The 19,212-nt window shown below is 40.9% G+C and overlaps 1 protein-coding gene across 1 annotated transcript in view; it reads right to left on the bottom strand.

Annotated features, from left to right (window-relative positions):
* Positions 1 to 19,212, bottom strand: part of SYNPR (synaptoporin) — a 292,285-nt gene that overhangs the window by 9,881 nt on the left and 263,192 nt on the right. The gene's annotated exons all lie outside the window — the stretch shown is intronic.

Raw genomic sequence — 19,212 nt, 5'->3', positions numbered from 1 at the left:
ATGGGACAGCATAACACCAATCCACAATTAACAAGTGGAAGCCCTTGTTGAGGGTCCACTGAAAGTGATGCCCTTTGTCTTGTTTTGGGTCACTAATGTCACAATTTTTCTTGGTACTTGAGTCTGAGATGGCCCTGGTAGCCATCTTTCAGCTTAGCTTTTACAAGGCCAGCACGCCTCTTGCATGTGTCCTGGCCTATAGGATTTCTTGCGTAGGTTGATAGGATGGCATAATCCATTGCCCCAGTGGTCTGGTGGAGGACTGAAGGCAGATCCATGACCAAAGGGAGGCTTGGGTTTTTGGTACTGGCAGCCAAGGGAAGAGATGGGCCCACAGAAACAGCTCCACTAAGTGGGAGCTACATTTCAGCCTAGATGTAGGGGAAAAGTCTGACTTGACCCCTCTATTCTCAACACATGTGCCAGGATGGTGACTGGTGAAATGGGATGAAATATAAAGTCCCATTTTACAGATGGGATAAATTACTTCAACCCAGCTTGAAAGATGCAGAGCCAGGATTTGGACCCAGGGAGTTCAGCTCCAGAATCTGTGTTTTTTTTCTAAAATATTTATTGGAGGACAGTTGATTTACAATGCTGTGTTAGTTTCAGGTGTACAGCAAAGTGAATCAGTTACACGTATACATATATCAGAATCTGTGTTCTTAGTCTATTATAAAAGCACTCTGTTGCTTTTAGAGGCCCATGATTTTATTGACTCATAATAAAAATTAAGTTGCAATATTCATACTTATGGCTATCATTTACAGAGCAGTTACTATGTACCAGACACTGTATTTCACGTATCACTCATTTAAGTCTCATAATAACACTTTGAAGTGGCTATTGTTGACCCCACTTTACAGATGAGAAAATCAATGTTCAGAAAGATCAAGTGAGTTGCTGGAGGTCTGAGAGTCACTAAGTTGCTGAGCTTTGTTTGCGACCAAGGTTTGCAGGGCTTCAAAGTCTGTGTCTCTCATCAGAAGGTGAACGTCATTATATTCCAAACCAGCTTTGATGGGGGGCGCACCGTGTGTCAGGCCTGAGGTTGATGTGCTTTACACGTTTAGCCTCAGTTCAGCCTAACCACAACCCTATGGAGTAGCGTCAGTTTTTCTATTTTACAGATGAAGGAGGAGGGCTTAGAGAAGGTAAGTGATTAGAGGAATTGGGTACCAAATTCATACCTGACTCCAAATCCCATTGATTTGTTCATTCGTCCATCATTTTACTTGTCCCTTTTCCCAATCATATGTTCAGCATTGATTATTTTCCCACTCTGGGCTGGGTACTGTTCTAAAAATGGAGGAGGGGCTGGCAAACACCGGCCAAAGAACTGTTCCCGGCCCTCAGGTGGTTTACATCTTTGCCCTTTCTGCACTGTCTGGGTTGTTTTATGTTATTACTGCCAGATACACCATCAGCTAATCAGGATCTTGCAGAAAGAAAGCTGCAGTGGATGGGGTTGTTCTGTTACAGGGGCTGAGTAATAATCAGTCATCTGGTTTCACATGTGAAGAATCTGGCTGACACTGGAGAATCAATGTAGGATTTCATTTCTTTTTCTCTTCAGTTAAATTTGATTATGATCGACACACTGCACTTTTTCAGTCTGTTCCCAGAGAACTTTATCAATTGATTTGTGGTTGTTCAGCTGTGGAACTGAGGCCTCCTGTTTCTTCTTGTTTTCTTTTCTTATGAAAAGAAAAAAAAATTTATGCATCTCTCCCTGTAGCTCAGTGAGAGACAACTGATTTCATAATCTGGGTGCAAGAAGGAGGTGTTCTTGGCTGTTTGGCGATCTTGGAGTAGATGGCAAGGTCTTCAGTAGCTTTCTGCAATGCTGTTGTAAATCACAGGTTAAAAACATTCCTTACAACCTGCTCTGAATTCCAATCGATCCAGCCTAAACCTTTCATTACAAATAGCACAAACATTTCCAAACAAGTCCATAATAATATAAGAAAGTTAATAACTGCTCAAAATAAATGAATAGTAATAATGTTACTAGTAGTAGCTGCTATTGATTCAGTGTTTACTATAAGCCAAGCACGGTTCTAAGAACTTTACATACATTATTCTACTTTCTTCACCAAGAATTTGTGAGGTAGGTCTTATATATAGGTTTTTAGGAAAGAATCACCTAGTAGTTCACTCTACAGTCTTTGGAATCTGGTAGCCCTGGGTTCAAATCTCAACTCTTTCTAAGTAGCTCTGGGACCCTTTAAAGCCTCAGTTTTCCAATCTGTAAAAAGGAGCAATAATAACATATATTTTCATAGGGTTTTTGCTAAGGATAAATGAGTTAATTCAATAAAATGCTTTGCTCAGTGCTTAACACAGAGTAAGCCCTCAATGAATTCACACACACAAACACATATATAGGCAAATTCTATACATAATAATTAAATATATAACAGTATAGAAAAGTGTATTAGTATTATTCAGTGGGTTTTGATGGTCAAATTAGGTGGTTCATTCATTTATTCAACAAATCTCTAGTAAGAACCAATTAGATGCCAGGTCTTAGGAATACAGTAGTTAATAAAAACAGACATGGCCCCAGTATTCATCCTGTTGGAGGAGAACAACTGACTCACATAACCACAGAAGAATGTGTAATTGCAAATGGTGATAATGGCTTTGCAGGAAAGGGACTTGGTGTTTTTAAAACAAACAAAAAATGCGTGTGGGTCACTGGCCAGTCTAGAGGGACGGGGAAAGCTGCACAGATCTGGTTGAATCCAGAATTCTTTTAGGTTTGTCCCTTGGGTGGCTCTCAAAGCAGACTCATGTTGAATAATAAACACACTACAAAATGACTTATCTGGAAGGCCTATGAATTGTTGTGTAGAGGGAGCTTTGGGCTTCTCTTTACTACCTGCTTAATCTATGCCCAAGAAGGATGCATGTTGACAATGGCCAGGACCAAGAGGGAAGTTTGAGTGGGAGGCGGGGAAGCTTGTTTATTGGGAATTTTGGTGGCCCACATGTCTGCTGAGGCTATCAGCTTTCTGCACTTGCTTACCTGTAATTCTCTCCCTCTAAGAAAGCCAAGCAATAAACAGAGTGAGACCCAGGGGTAAAAAGATCTAGGATGGATCTGCTTATGTATCTAAATGTTGGCAGAAGCGTATTCCTGCCTTTCCGGACCCTTGTACTCTACAAGTTTGTAAGCCTAGGAAAACAATCAGGGATGCTACTGTTTCCAGGTGAGTTGCTAGCTTATGTAGAAAATGACACTCTTTCCAAATAGTTGGATACAGGTTTTGACACCTCTACCAGTAAGTACAGAAACAAGTAAGATGCCCAAGTCTTAGACCAGAGGTGAGGCAACTGCTGAAACCAGTTTAGATGTCTTAAAAATCATTGGGAAAAATCATATTTGTAGAGTTAGTCAAGGATAAGTCTGGAGATTTAGAGATGCTTATTGAGCATCTTATCAACCTTTTTTATTTTTATGTATTATTTAGCATTTCTAAAAGATATTTGGGCCTGCCATTAAGCAACTAGGTGAAAATACTAAGGTTTAAGCAATTAACCAGCTTTGTCCACTTAACGTGAAACATCTGGGCATAGTAAACATATCTGGAAAACATCACATGTCAGGCGGCATAGAGATGAAACAGCTGGAGGAAATGTAGTATATAGGAGACACGGTGGGAGGCTTGAAGTCAAAAGCAGCCCGATTTGAACTTCATCACTCACATGTACCTTGGACTACAATGTTCTTTCAATGTGTGAACAGATAGGTCGAGAGATAGATATGACTTGGGAGTCATATATATGTGACAGCACACACACACTTTTAAAAAAACAGGTGACACACAACTACTTTTTTTCCTCCATACAATGGCAAACAGTAGAGACATGGATAGTTAAACTATCAGGCAATCCAAAGTAATTTCTTAAACTGTCTAAAAATTTAAGTTGCCCCACCGCCAACCTATATTTAAGAATGGATACGTTTTATGGGAAATCATTTCAAGTAAGCTACACTGAGAAATTGTGACTCTGAAAATGCTAGCAGACCTTTTAGGGGCCACCTTCCGAAACAAGTCAGCTCCTTTTTGAACCCTGCTCTGTGCTCTCTTGCTATCACCTTCCCTGAAACTGAAAAAAAAAAATGCTTCTCCGGAATTACATAATATTAGAGTGGGAAGGAACTGCTGAGGAGATAAATCCAGGCTGTCAAATACTCCTTTGAAAACATAATCCTATTATTAACTTACTATTCTACACTTACTGAGATATCTCCAGATAGGACATGGAAGAATTGCTATGCACGGCTGGAAATAATACACAGACTTAGAAATTCTCTGGGCTTCAGTGTTGACATCTGTAACATGGAATAGGAGTGCTTACCTTACAGGATTGGTGTGAGGATTAAAATTAAATACAAATGTTAATCATGGAGACTGGAGTATTTTCATTGTTGCATTTATGATGGTGGTAAAGGTGATGTAAGCTTCAATAGACATGGCCTGATTATGTCATGGTCAGTGATATTTGACAATGAATTCAGCTGTAATGACTTGCTTTCCCCCCCCTCCCCACTCTGTATTCTGATGTTCTTTCAAAAATACATTCACTCTGCTGAGGTTAACTTCATATGGCCAAAACTTTGTATTTTCTTAATACAGTCTAAAGTTCGAGTCAGTGGTTCTTTGTGGGTAGAGCTTCAAACCTATTTGGCAACGACCAGGAGTGTGCCTGTCTGTGTGCGTGTGCGAGTGCGTGTACGTGTGTGTGAATATATCATCCGGTTACAATACATGATAGAAAAGAACTGGGATAATTGTGTTAAGACACGAAAGGCCATTTGAAGAAGAAGGTCTGCCTGGGATACGTTGGTCACTGCTACATTCTCAGAAGACACACAGTATGTGCTATTTAAATTCTGTTCCTATATTGACCTCATTCACTGGAACGTAAGTTCCTTGGGGATGGAACAGTCTTAGCCACCTGTGTCCCTGTGCCTAGCCAAACGTCTGGCGTGACTTCTCATCTATACCCACTGAATGCAAGAAGAAAGGGAAGAGACTTCACATTTGGCAGTCACCCAGAGTGGAAATCATTTGGATTTCAAAAATCTCACGTTTTGTAAATTATTTCGAAGATATAAGAAACTCCTAATACTGGCTGCCTATAAAAAATTACATGACTGGAAGAAAGGGATGGAAAAAGGGTTTGGGGGGTTTGTTTTTATTATTTTTCTTTAAATCTATCCCCCCGTATACCCTTTCAAATAACTGGATTTGAAAACTTTAGTATAATTTTAGAATAGGCATATTTTACTGGATTTGACCTTTGGCAATTGTGAGAAACTCTTCTGTTTAGGGGAATGATTATGATTATATTTCACACTTCCCTCCCACCGACATTTTTTTTTTTTTTGCAAGTGAGCAAGCGGTGTTAGCACAGTTAGGTTCATGAAAAGAGCTGTTATTTTTCAAGCATTGCTTCTGCCTTCCTAGAATTGAAGACCCATTATTCTGTCATATATCAACCCATCTGTCAGCCTGCAACAGATGGTTAAAACGAAGAACTTCTAAAATACCAACGAGGAAATTATCCTGCACTTCACCATCCACAGCTTAAATTCAGCCTGACTTAAGAAAATTCCTTCGCCACTTCCCCGCTCACCATACAAAGTGAAAACGAGGGAAAATACTACATTTGAATTACAAATTAGAAGCCATTTCCCGAGAGGATGGTTACTGGATTCATCGATGCTGGCTTCACTCTGCCAGTTGGGGAGAAGACAGACCCGGGTTCGAGCCTCATTTATGCTGGTTCTCAGCTGTGTAGCCTTTGGTAGTTTATTTGACCTTGTGGGTCCTTATTTCCTCAACTGAAATAGTAGACAGTTAATGGCCTGTCTTAGAGAGTTACTGTGGGAATGAAAAAAGAATGGCTAATCTGTGGGACAATATCTTGCACAACTAGGTACCCAATAAATGATAGGTATTATTATTTTCATCATCATTTCTTCCTTCTGTTCTTAGCCTATTTCTCATAAGTCTATTCCAGATGGAAGATTCTGTGTCCCTGGCAGGCAAGATTTGAGCAGGTGCCTAAGGACAGAAGGAAGGCAAACATGAAAAAGTGGCAAGGTGTGGATGAATCTGAGTGTGTGTCTGTCTGTAATGTGTTCTGCGTGCATAGTGTAACTCATGGAAACACGGTGTTGTTGTTTGGTGTGTGTTTGAGGTGAATGAACAGGGAGATGTGTGGAATTGAAATGTCATTGCCTTCTGCAGGAATCCGTTTTTTGTAAGCCTGAGGGGACCAGGGACTTCTGCCCAAACACTCCCCCAAAGAGTCATCATATGTTTTCCTGGTTTTCGTTTTCAGTCTGGATGAAATAAATATTTGTGATTTATACCCTGTCGAGGCATAAATATTAATGGAATCATAACTTATGTTTCTTGCTTTATTTAGCTGATTCCACTTATTTTTGTCAGTTCTATCATATTCCCAACATATAACTGTTAGAATGTAACGCTCACAGTTTTTTTGCAGTGGGAGTTTTGGGGAGGATAGCTTCCTTTTCCCCAGTGCTATTCTTTTCTAAGCGCCAATGTGTGTGATAAGAGAGAATGGCAGGCCTGAAAGCTCTGAGAAGCAAGGTGTGTCCGAGAGCTGCGCTTCTCCACTTTAGGTGCCACGGATCACCTGGGTATCTTGTTGAGATGTGGATTCTGATTCTGGTTCAGTAGGTCTGGAGTAGGTCTGAGAGTTTGTACTTCTAACAAGCTTCCAAGTGATGCCAGGGCTGCTGATCCAGGGACAAACTTTGAGAAGCAGCATCCTAGCCTATGTGGAAACTTCCTCCCTAAAAGTGACCCAGTCCACACCAGAATCCACTGCTCACCACTCCTGCTCTCAAGGGCTTTCCCGCTATTTGCACACATTGCCACCCTGCCTCACTTTCATATAGGTAGGTCTCATTTTCCCACTTCAATTTTAAGATAACTTTCTTCTTTTCTCTCTTCCAGCATTTATTAATTTCTATCCACCAGGCACTGTGCTGAGTGTTAACCTCATTTAATTCTCAGTGATAAGGTAGGTACTATTATTACCATCAATTAACAACTGAGAATACAGAGGTACAGTGAGTTGAAATAAATTGCCCAAGGTCACCCACCAAGCAAGTGGTAGGCCCAGGACATATACACAGTTTGACTCCAGAGCCTGGGCCTTCAACCATTATGGCTTTGCTAAGATTATGTCTTATTGAAACTGTGTCAAATATATTTTTATACCTACTGCCACACCTAGTCCAGTATTATTTTTAATAGATATAAGCAGAGAGAGTAAAAATCTGTTATACAAATAAAGAAGAAACATGTATGCTCTTTTTTCCCTTTTTTCCTTTTTGCTTCCCAAACTGATGGCTTAATGAAACCTGTGGAGTTGAGTATCAGGGGGTTAGGACTAACATTATCATACGAAAGTCCAATAATAGGCACTTAGCTAAAAACTGCATATTATTAGAATCTGGTCTCGAGAAGTTATGCTATGTGGACACAATTTGACCTATGGTATATTAAAATCTGCTATAATGAGATCTCATTATATGCCATATTGTGTCCTGTTGATGAGAGGAAGAAATGAGCTGTTAAAAAAGTGAAGGTTCTACATAAGATATTCTTAGTCACAAAGAGGACCCTGATTCCACACAGATTTGCAGAAATTAGTTGAAGATGTAATAATCTCACACCAGTTTGCAGAGCTGTCCCTGCTAAGTGCCGCTCATAATATTCTTTTTTTAAAGAGAAAAAATCTTTTCCACTATTACAAAAATGAAGCCAAAGAGAAAGTGGGTTTTTATTTTGGAGCACAAAGAAAGCTGCACCCTGTTCTGCAAGTAACTATATAACACCCTGGTTCCAGATTTCAGGAACCACCCTCATGCCATTTACGCACCGTGTCAAACAGTATTGAAACTAGCGGAAAACACCTGGGAAATAAACATTTTGCAAGTACCTTGTTTTGATGATTTGGAGAGAATCTGAAAGCTAAATTATGGTACCTGTTAAAGTAACTGTGTGTAGCTTAAGGTAAAAAGAAATCCTCACTTGCAATAATAATAACCTTTTAAAATGTGTTGGAAATATGAGTTGAATCATGCACAATTAGAGATGGGGTCTAAGGTTTTTTTGTAATGAGAAAAATCACCAAGAGTGGAAATAACCTTTGATAAACCTTTCAAGTCTCCCACACTGAGGGCTGTCCTAGCTGTTGTGTATGCATAAGGTTGTGGGCTTGTGTTTGGAGGCCATGTATGAAACATACGGAGCTCTGAGCCCTGGAATTGCTTCCGTTCAGGGAGATGCTCCCACTGAGATGGACCATGTTGCTGTGTTGATGCTTTTTGGTTGGATGGAAGACCAAGTGCCTACAGGGTGGAAGTGTTTTATGTTTCTATATATCTTTCTTTCTTTTTTTTTTTTCTATATATCTTTCTTATATGTGGGCACATGTTTTGTGAGTTTTTGCCTTTTTTTGTTTTTGAATTGATCATTGAATGATCATATGTCAGATGCACATACAGTGCACTCTGCTATGTTGTGGGCTTGGAATGGCCATCAGGTCTTTTTGTTTGTTTGGTTGGTTTTGTTTTAGTGACAACTCCCTGCCCCTACCTTACCCAAAGGTTTCAAAACAATGGTTCCCCACCTAGGGCTCCCTTGAAGCACTTTGTGAAGTGTCAGTTTGGAACTGAGACTGGATGAGTCTTGTTTCTGGTTTAGTATGTAGCTTTTCTGACCATATTCAGGACAGTGGTAGAAACACACCCCTTGGAGGTCACTTCTTTACCATTTTCCCATCTCCTTAGTTTTCATTCTTTAGAGGGTCAGGAGGGCATAGGGATTAACTGCTATAGTTTTAAAGTCAGTGCTGGATTCTTCATGGCTGATTCACCGTGTGACTTTAGCCAAGATCCCTGAACCCTCTCAACCTCAGTTTTCCCATCTGTAAAATGGTGGGACAATACCTACCTCTGAAAACTTTTGTGAGGATTAACTGAGAGGTCACACACGAAACACTCATTACAGGATGCCTGACTTTCATTAACTACTCAACAAATGTTGACTGCTAGCATTATTCCTTCCAGGTGAACTAGACACAGGGCAGAATTGTTTTACGAGGAGACATACTTGTCAAGAATGAGTTCCCAGAGCAGATCATTGGTGGCAGAGGTGCAGCCTTTCTGGAAGTGAGACTGTGGATGCTGGATGCCAACCCACTTGACTAGAATGAGAGCCACCCATTGGCTTTCAGGGCCAGAGACTGGCTGAGTGGTAACTGAATCTAACTAGTTTTGGCATCACTTTAATGAAAAGACTGACATTGGCTTCGGCTTCTTGGATGCTCAGCGGCAGTTGCCCAGCTGAATTCCTCCCTCTGAGGCCCCGGTACTGCACTGTGCACCTGGCTTTTGTGGGTATTTCTTTCTACTTATTCTGAGAGCGACACTGCCTTTCAACTCTCCACAGGCCATGCCTGATTTAGGATTTGTATTGCTATGAGCAAAGAATAGTTATTAAAGTATTTTTCTGAGTCACAGTTTCAGTTACCCCAAAGCACTTAATTCCATGAATTTGGGAAAAAAATGCAATCTTTCCCACAGATACTGTTGTGTTTGCTAAACCACCTGCGTTTTATCAGTACACATATTTTCCACAAGCAAGGCAAACTTTGTCACAACGGTGAGTCTGTCCTAAAGAGGTTTTGATTAACTTTGCTCATAAAAAAGTAGTGAAATAGAGAGCTTTCTTTTTCTAGCATTCACCAACTTCTTCGTTTCTAAATACAAAATGGATGCAAAGGCTAATTTCACCTCAGTTATTTGAGAGCACCTACCTCCATTGGGTCATATAGTAGCTACTTATGAATTTAATGAATGGGAAGACCTTGCAAATGAAAATTCCTAATTCGTTTTTCATAATTTTAAATGGAACAGTCCTCTAATCCACCCCACCCCTGCCATGCTTGGCATTCAAAACTAAAGAGAAATACCACAGTGTTCTTCCTTAAAATGATAGACAGCAAGTATTCTGTTTGTTTGTTTTTGTAGCTTAATACGAGGAACTAACCTCAAAAAGAATTTGAAATTACTTATTCACTTCAAGTGAGAACTAGAAAAATTATCTAGATAATCCAGGACAATTAAAAAAACCCAAAAGAAACAAAAAAATCAGTAAACATCATTGATCATTCATTTACTCTTCCACCGTGTGTCACGTGGGCTCCTAGACCCTAGAAATATAGGAGCGGACAAAAGCAGACAAAAATCCCTGCCTTGTAGAGTGTACTTTCTTGTGGAGGAGACAAAGAACAAGGTAAATAAGTGAAGTATGTAGTGGTCTGAATAGTGGTGAGTGTTATGGAGAAAAAATAATGCAGGGAAGAAGGAAAGGAAGGGCTGTGATGGGGAGGTGGATGCTGAAATTCTAGCTGGGGTGGCCAGGGAAACCTTATTAAGAAGGGAAGTTTTGAGTAAAGACCTGTAGAAAATAAGGGAACCAGCCACGTGGACATCTGGGTAGAACTTCTCAGGCAGAGAGAAAAGCAGGCTCCAAGGGCTCCAAGATGGGAGAGAGCCTGGTGGGTTTATCAATCTAGAGAAATGGAAGCTTGGAGTAATTCACTTTAAATGAACAGTGGTTCTTTACTTTGTTAGGGTCAGAGACCCTTTATAAGGATGTGATAGCAAATGTACATGTATTGCTCCTGGGAAATTGGATCTGGTGAAAAATGAGGAGGGGAAGTAGGAGATTATGGTCACATTGTCAAAAAGAAGTGACAGGGCTTCCCTGGTGGCGCAGTGGTTGAGAGTCTGCCTGCTGATGCAGGGGACACGGGTTCGTGCCCTGGTCTGGGAAGATCCCACATGCCGCGGAGCAGCTGGGCCTGTGAGCCATGGCCGCTGAGCCTGCGCATCCGGAGCCTGTGCTCCGCAATGGGAGAGGCCACAACATTGAGAGGCCCGTGTGCCGCAAAAAAAAAAAAAAAAAAAAAAAAAAAGTGCTACCATATTTCTAAATGTTCTCTTTGAATACGGATGATTCAGGAAAACCTCTCATTTATTCATTTTAAAATCTTTTAGATGGGAGGCCTTCTGATGGTCAGTTCTATTACCTTAAGTTCTTAAGAGTTCTCTTTAAGAGCCCCTTTCTTGTTTATCCCTAAAATATGGGAGTTTGTGAGGTCATAACTTCCCTTTTCACTCCCCTCTCTCCACACTCTCATCCACAGTCATGACCTCCTCTGAATTTCAGATCCGCATCCCCTTTCTTTGCTACTAGCCGCATATGGATGTCCTACACTCCTTCAATTTAACTTGTTGGAAAAAGAAGTCCGCCTCTTTCCTGAACCTACTTCTCCATCTGCAGGTATCAGCTTGGGTGAAGGCAAAATCTCCTGTCACACGGGGAAGCCTTCTTAATCTCCTTCCTATCCCTGCCTTCCTGTGGGATAGTGTCGGGTGGTGACTGCCAGCCCAGGCCCTGGATCAGACAGATGTGGTTTCACTCCTGGCTCAGCCATTCACCAGCCATATTACTGACCCTGGACCTCTCTTGAAATGGGGATTAAAACATTTAGCTCACAGGGTTTCTGTGAGCTTTAAACGAGTCATGCATGGGAAGCCCTTGGTTTCCCGCCTGGTGCTCAAGAAAAGTTGCTCAAGAAAGAGATGATGTTATGTTTCAGCTCTTATTGCTTCCTCTTTAGACTATTGCAATTGTCTGCTCTTCAGCCCCCCATCTCTAGTACCAGCATGTTATTTAATTGTTAATATAAACTTTTAAAAAACACAGGTTTGCTAATACCCTTCTCTGGCTGAAAACTTCCAATTGCATAGATAAGTGCATTAGAATTCATTGTGCCTTGGGAATATTTTTTGGGGGGGCAGGGGAGGAAGAAGGGTCAGAGATCTTTTATAGAATGTAAATCTATGCTCCATAATTAGGCTCATCCCACCTCTAATAACCTCAGGTTGTACTAATCCCCCACTTTTAAATACACTTACCGTCACTCACACATACCTACACTCACACATACACACTCCTTTCTGCTCTCTTCTGTCTGGCCCCTCACTCCACTTCTCTCCTCATAGAGGATGCTTCCCACCATATTTACCCATGGAAGCCAACCTATGTTCCCCTCTTTGACCTCTGCTCCTCAAAAAAAACTTCCCAAGTTTTTCCAGTTGAAATCAATCCCTTGTTCGTTCTTTCTTCCTCATTGCTTTTCCCTCATTTGCTTTCCCCTTATTATAGCCCTTGGCAGAGTGAATCAAAGAACTCTAAAGCTAGGACTCTATATTTCAGCTTTCTCAGAACCTAGCACAATGTTTTGCACATAACGATTTCCCAATAACTGTTTGTTGAATTCAATTAGAATGATTTCAGTTTCTGAGAGCTAAATGTAAACATCCAGACAGCATTTAAGCATTGCGTTTCCCCAGCCACCTGCTGCTCCCTGGTTCACAGTTTACCTTACAACTGAGTGTGAGAATCCTATTTGCATAGCCATCTGTCTTACACATTGCCAACAGGCCCGGATTTACCCAGTCTTTGCATCACTACACCTTATGTTTAGTTCTCCCCACCAGTGAGCCTTTTGGGTGAGATTTGCCACCTGACAGTTTAGACCAGAGATTAAAAACCAGTTCATCCAGTTTGACTCTCTAAAAAACGGTATTGATTAGGGGCAGAGTGAATGTGCAAACGGGTCCCGGGTTTCTGAGGCACACCTCTGTCCTGGTCAATATGTTTACCGATGATTGGGAAGAAGACTTAGCTAACATGTTTTCTATGCATGGGATAGTGTGGTCTGGCCTGACATACTGTTAAGCAGAATGATAGCACAGTTTTAAGAAAATCAGACAGGTGCTTTTCGAAACCTGGAAAGTCATTCCAACTGAGAATTCCCTTCCTAACTCTGGGTGAGAGAAATGGCCAAGAACTTTCCAAAATTAGCACCGATTCCCTTATCTTTATACAAATTACCATCTGGTGTTTGTTTCACGTACTCACAGAAAGCCAACTGGAATAGAGTATATCAACTACCAGTAACATTTTATTCTGAAAGGTCCACCTGATATCAAACTGATGTACAAAGTTGTGAAACCTCTAAATCTATACAAGGGTGATGGCCTCTGTTGATTTTGTGTCAAGGAGAATCTTTTTAATCTAGTGTAGGAAGAGGCAGTGCATTACAGGCTCAGTTGGGGATTTCTCTAATGCAGTAGTGTGTCAGATGGACTACAGAGTAAAGGAAGTCATTTTACCTAAAGTTAAAGATAGTAACTTTATTGTCCCTAATATTTACTCAGATATTATGACACTCTGGATGATAATAAAGTAGGTGTTTATTTTCACAATCACTGTCCTAAAAATTATAAACAATTGGTTCTTATTGAAAAAGAGTTTAGTACAAAAGCAACATAAGAAGTCAACTTGACGCCTTCTTTCAAAGCCTAGGCTTTGAGAAATCACAAACCAAACTCGTCATTTACCTTTACTCTTTAGCAAGTTTCTACATAAGATCTTCCTGACCCCCCAACAAAGAATGCCTGCGGCTGAAGATAACTTTACCTACCCAGAAAGCAGGAGGCCCAGACCTTCTGTCAGGTTTCCATGGGCTTGATGATTCAATTTCCTTTGAGTAAACTGACCGCAGAGTCTGTTTGAACATTGTCTCTTCTCTAAAGCTTTTCCCCCGCAATCCTAGCCAAGGTTAACCTTGCCCTTCTGTCTGTAACCACAGTACGGCAGAAACCCCAACTGGAGCTTGGAGCCGTGAAAACCACATCTGGGAAAGGTTACTTTTTAAATTTTATTTATTTATTTATTTTGCGGTATGCGGGCCTCTCACTGCTGCGGCCTCTCCCGTTGTGGAGCAGAGGCTCCGGACGCGCAGGCTCAGCGGCCATGGCTCACGGGCCCAGCCGCTCCGCGGCATGTGGGATCTTCCCGGACCGGGGCACGAACCCATGTCCCCTGCATCGGCAGGCGGACTCCCAACCACTGCGCCACCAGGGAAGCCCAGGTTACTTTTTAAAAAAAAATTTTATTTTATATTGGAGTATAGTTGATTTACAATGTTGTGTTAGTTTCAGGTGTAGAGCAAAGTGATTCAGTTATACATATACATACATCTTGTTCAGTTTCTTTTCCCATATAGGTTATTACAAACTATTGAGTAGAGTTCCCTGTGCTATACAGTAGGTCCTTGTTGATTATCTGTTTTATATTTAGTAGTGTGTATCTGCTAATCCCAACCTCCTAAATTATCCCTCCTCCACACCGGGAAAGGTTACTTTTATTTACAATCTCTAACTGGTTCCCATGCAGGGAGGACCCCTTGGTGACTGAGCAAGGCTAATGGGTTTGGGGATGCAAGCTGAGAGAGAGCTGCATGTTTGTGATAAAAAAGGGGAGCAGGGGCATCATGAAAGAAGCACCCTTTGGAAGGCTGGAGAGGCTGGTGGGGGGAAGTTCAAGAAGCGGAAGAGACAGGAGCTGGCCTCAGAGCACCTGCCAGAGGGTTGGCATGAAATGGGGGCCTGGGATGAAGACCCAGCCTCTGACAAAGTTTTACTTATTTATTGACATTAACTTTTTGTTGTGTGACATGCAGTGTAAACTTCTCCAGCAACTCATACCGTCTTCCATAGTCGAATCCCTCACGTGTCCCTCACGTGTGTCCTGGTGGATTCTGTGAAGCATCAGCGCCTGCTTCCTGCTGGGTTCAGTAATGTGTGGGCTGTAGAAGGGTTTCACCTGTCGCCCTGCCTCAGCTATTTCAAAGTGCTCACTTCCATTCTCAAAAGTGTATCTGTTTGGAGGATAACTTACAAGGTCACACAAAATAGCTCTCTTATCTGACCATACTCTGAAGACCAGACACATTTTATCCCCGAATTGCCTGTTTACTGATCTCCATTTCTGAGATCATGGGCTCTCTCAGGGATAGGATACTGTCTTCATTAATTCATTCAACACTATGTATGGAGTTCTGGGTTACATGCGTCAGGTACTGGGACACAATGAAAGATAAGTGGTTTCTGCACTCAAAAATCTTACAGTATGATGAGGGAGACTGATATATCTGACATATAACCAAACAATTACAAACCAGACAGAGCTCACCACAGGGCTCCTCTACCTCGGCACCACTGACATTTTGGACCAGATAATTCTTTATTGTATTAGGGTGTCCTGTGCACCCTAGGATGTCTACAGCATCGTGGGCCTCTACCACTAGATGCCAGTAGCACGCCCTCCAGTAGTGACAACCAAGAATGTCTCCAAACATTACTGGATTTCATACTCCCTTTAGTCCCCCCACCCCCAGGCCCCGCCATTGAGAACCACTCATTCCATTAAGGTTAGTCCCGAGGCATCCTGGGAGGAGCACCTAACTCAGACTTGAGCACAGTCTTATTAATTCTTCATGTTCAACACCTAGTCAATCCTCAGTAAGTACTTGATAAGTGAATGGAATGCATAATAGCATACTACCCTTCAGGAGTCTTAGAATGAAGTCTAGTAAGTTAGGGGGGTGTTTAAGTATGAGGCCTCAGGCAGAATTTGGCCAATGAATCTGAATCATCGGCACCAACATTGTTCCCAGAAACACCCTATGTTACCCCAGAGGGACTGGATGCCTAAATGTCACAGTGCAGATTTTCTAGCAGTTATTTTTCTGTTAATAAATACTGATTGTCAAGCACTTGGGCAAATATCAGCTGCATTAAATGCTAACTAGTCATTATAAAGCCACATAAATATTTTAGATTTCATCAGCCACAGCACGGAAAGAAAAGAACCCAGATTCTAAGGGGAAAAAAAAAAAAAAGCCCTGACATTCAACTAATGGCTTTACCTACTGATGCAACCCACCTGGTAGCTTGAGACCTAGTGCATCTTGGAAGTAAATGTTCTTTGCAAAATACAGCTAAATCTGTCCCAACTTTGGTTGAGGCATTTGTCCCCAAGTCAGATATTGTTTTGATGTAAATGAGGACAAAAAAAATTCACAGTACAACCCACATATTCCTTTCACAGAGCCTCTGCCCTGAACCAGACTGACATGAGGAATGGGACAGCGGGGCTGATTGGCAAGACAAGCTTGATCCACATGTTGGCCTATCCTCATGGATTTGGACGTGCTGAACAATAACGGAGTTTTCCAGAACAAGCTTTGTGACTCTGGGCAAGTGACAACTTCTCTGGGTAAGACAGAGGGTGTAGAAAGCAGTGATTTCAAAGCTGCTCACAGCACTCAAGATTATATTTACAGTTTTACATCCTTAAAGATTAATGGAATTGAGGGGTTCACAGCATTAATTTTGACTTTGGGGGTGGGGAAGAAATGTCAAACAAAAGCCAGCCTGTCAATAGTCCTGACATCCCTCCTTAATAATGTAATGTCAAAACTACAATAAGGTATCACCTCACACTGGTCAGAATGGCCATCACCAAAAAGTCTGCAAACAATAAATGTGGGAGAGGGCATGGAGAAAAGGGAACCCTCCTACACTGTTGGTGGGAATGTAAATTGGTACAACCACTATGGAGAACAGTATGGATGGTCCTTAAAAAAACTAAACATAGAAGTACCATATGATCCAGCAATCCCACTCCTGGGCATATATCCAGAGAAAACCATACTTTGAAAAATACATGCGCCTCAATGTTCATTGCAGCACTATTTACAACAGCCAAGACATGGAAGCAACCTAAATGTCCATCGACAGAGGCATGGATAAAGAAGATGTGGTACATACTGGCCAACCCTATAATATATATATATATATATATATATATATATATATATATGTATGTATATATACACACACACACACACATATATACATACATACATACACACAATGGAGTATTACTCACTCATAAAAAAGAAAGAAATAATGCCATTTGCACTAACATGGATGGACTTAGAGATTATCATACTAAGTGAGGTAAGTCAGACAGAGAAAGACAAATATCATGATATCACTTATATGTAGAATCTAAAAAAATGATACAAATGAACTTATTTACAAAACAGAAACAGACTCGCAGACTTCGAAAACAAATTTATGGTAACCAAAGGGGAAACATGATGGGGGGGAGGGATAAATTAGGAGTTTGGGATTAACATATACACACTACTATATATAAAATAGATAATCAACAAGGACCTACTGTATAGCACAGGGAACTCTACTCAGTATTGTGTAATAACCTATATGGGAAAAGAATCTGGGAACGAATGGATATATGTATATGTGTAACTAAATCACTTTGCTGTACATCTGAAACTAACACAATATTGTAAATCAACTCTACTCCAAGATAAAATAAAAATTAAATTTAAAAAAATAGTGTGATGTGACATCTGATGAAACCTCACAGAACAGAGTTCTGAGGTTGGCAGCCACAGAGAATGAATGGGCGTGATGACTGGCTTAGTCTGAGCTAGCTCCCAGCTGTCCTCTAGCTGGTATGGAGTTGACCATTATAGCACCCATGGACCGGAACATGATCCAGCTGGTAGCCCTGGGCTTTAGGTTATTAAATCTCTGGGAATTCTCTGAAACCTCTTCTTTCTCCCAAGATAAATATTCCCAGCGACTGCACGGAGACCCACTGATGTTATTTAGAAGTTGCAATTAATAATATTTCCCCCCTGGAGGAATTAGTTGTCCCCCTGATCGCCAAATCATCATTTCTTTGCTGACTCCCCAGAGATTCATGTTATTTGTAGCACTGTCAAAGCACACACAAAACTGGGCAGAAGAGCTGCTTCTTTGTTTTAATGTTGCTGCTAAGCTTAAAAAAAAAAAAATCTTCTCCCTCCTTTAATTCCTTCAGGAAACATCTCATTCTCAGTATTTATTAAAAATGGGGAAGCAGTCCTAGGAGGCTTTTGGAGGTCTAAGTTCATAAGGTGAATATGCATAAAGGCAGCAGAATATCAAATTTTTATAATTACACCTTTTCATGCACACAGTTCCTGGAGTGAAATTGGCTTTGATTTAGGCTGATTTAATATAGCCTTTCTAATTTAAATCTATCCCTTCACTTCTACTTAGCTGTTCTAGATGGGAAAAATGGGTTCCTATTTCTCACTTTAGCAAACCAATAAGAATTCTTTATGTCTAAACAAGAGTGCTGGGATAGCATTTAATATCTGACCTCTTCCCCTAACTCAAGAGCTACAGGGAAGGAAAGTATTTCTGTTTTGGAGAGATAAACTATTAAATGAGAGGGCAAACGAGGATGGAGAGAGACAGGCTTAGGTGACGGTGCCTCACATAATGCTTTACTCAGAGTCAGCAGGCACTAATCTTTGTTGCAAGAACAATGCCTAAGACAGGAGCAAAGTCTGAATAATCTCAGAGCAATGAGGCAGTTAAGAGCACATACAAAGCATACATAGTTAGAAACGGAATTTTGATGGAAAGGAAGGCCTGTTAGAGTAATTTGGTTCAGTAGGTAGAAAAAAACCAACTGGAAAGACTTTGAGTTGAATTACAACGGAAAAAGCCATCTGTTCTGCTAACCCAGCACCTATGGTAGCACGGAGAACTCTCACATAGATGTATGATTGCCTTAAACAGACAGACAAGTGGATGTAGGGGTCGGAATTCTAGTTAAAGGACCACGTACACACACATTGGAGCTTGGAGTTCATTCTATTAATAAGCGCTTAGTGAATTCCTGCTTTGACCCAGTTAGTGCTGGTTCTTCAGAGATAACAAACCCAGTCCTACCTTCAAGAAGCTCTTTTTCCAGCATAGGAAACTGACACACAAGCAGACAACTGAAAATGTGGCACTGTCCTGGGATCAGAGATGTGGACAGGGTCACCCTGTCCAGCCAGGAAAATTTTTTCTTCCAGGGAATTTCACTTGTTTCAAAGGAATAAGTTGACTTAACTTCCACTCACCCCAGCAATCCATTCATATATATTCTGTCATCAAATTACTTTATATCAGCAAGAGTATAAAGTCTTGGTGAATTAGCTTTTTTTTATTAGGCATGATAGAAAAGATGATTCTTTTATTTTACAAGCACTTGGCAAAGAGCTGCATTTTGAAGATAGAATATTACCAGATCTCGACTTCTTTGTGGAGAAAATTCATATCTGAGTCTTTAAGAGAATCGCTGTTATTCAAGAGTA

The sequence above is a fragment of the Tursiops truncatus genome, chromosome 10, assembly GCF_011762595.2.
Source record: "Tursiops truncatus isolate mTurTru1 chromosome 10, mTurTru1.mat.Y, whole genome shotgun sequence".
In the NCBI taxonomy this organism is placed as follows: domain Eukaryota; kingdom Metazoa; phylum Chordata; class Mammalia; order Artiodactyla; family Delphinidae; genus Tursiops; species Tursiops truncatus.
This window is presented reverse-complemented; position numbering and strand designations above follow the sequence as displayed.